We start from the raw sequence: 1243 nt of genomic DNA on the forward strand, positions 1-1243 counted from the left end.
TCAAACTCCACCCGTCTAACACCCGTGGACATATTTACAAAGTCAGAAAACAGCACAACTCCCATGACTTTAGGAAACATTTTTTCACGCTGAGAGTTGCTGAAGCATGGAACAAACTGCCGGCATCAGTTGTTAGTTGTCGGAGCACTGCATCCTTCAATACTTCCATGCTTTCTAAGATTCGCCAACACTACACCTGATTTTCTCCCCTCTATACACACACAAGCATGTATCTGACTCATACATTGTTCGCTTTCCAGACATTTTTACATTACTGCATATACTTTATATGCACTTTCAGACGAGTTGTGGTGCACCTGAGCACTGTATACAATAATTTCATTATTATTATTATTATAAAAGGACAATCTGATGAGCATGCACTACACGTCTGTACTCAAGGCATAACAACATGGAAATTTTCATGCATGCACAAGAAGGGTGGCACCACTTCCCACCCAAAGGATTTTGCCTACACAGCATTACTTTTGGCTGGGGGAAAAAATGAAATCAGATACGTTTTTGAATGCACCTCATATATGTGTGTATGTGTGATATTGGTTTAAACTTAGGAAATGATAATTTGTGTGGGAGCTACCTTTTTGAGGAATCTGGCTACTTACAATAAACTACTGAAAGTATTGTTGCTGAGTGTTTATACAAAACAGCTTGGCAAACAAGATGTTTTGCTTTATTTGAAACAAAACATTTTTTGTTGAATTAGACACACACACATATATATGTATATATATATATATATTTATATCTATCTATATATATATATTTATGATGATGATGATGATCTATCTATATATGTATATATATATATATGTATATGCTGTTGTGTCTGGGGAGAGTCATTCTCTTTTTGTGCCTTATAATATAACACACTCACCGGTAAAATTTCCACTCTTTTCTTATTTTTATAAAATAATAGGAAAATAAAAATAAGAAAAGAGTGGAAATTTTACCGGTGAGTGTGTTATATTATAAGGCACAAAAAGAAAATGACTCTCTCCAGACACAACAGAATATGCTTCAACACACGAACTCATATAAAGAATCGTGCAAACCAAATCCAAAAACGAAAGGCGCAGGAGTGGCTGTGTGGTAAGAAGCTTGCTAACCAACCACATGGTTCCGGGTTCAGTCCCACTGCGTGGCATCTTGGGCAAGTGTCTTCTGCTATAGCCCCGGGCCAACCAATGCCTTGTGAGTGGATTTGGTAGATGGAAACTGAAAG

Source organism: Octopus sinensis, linkage group LG5, assembly GCF_006345805.1.
Source record: "Octopus sinensis linkage group LG5, ASM634580v1, whole genome shotgun sequence".
Lineage (NCBI taxonomy): Eukaryota > Metazoa > Mollusca > Cephalopoda > Octopoda > Octopodidae > Octopus > Octopus sinensis.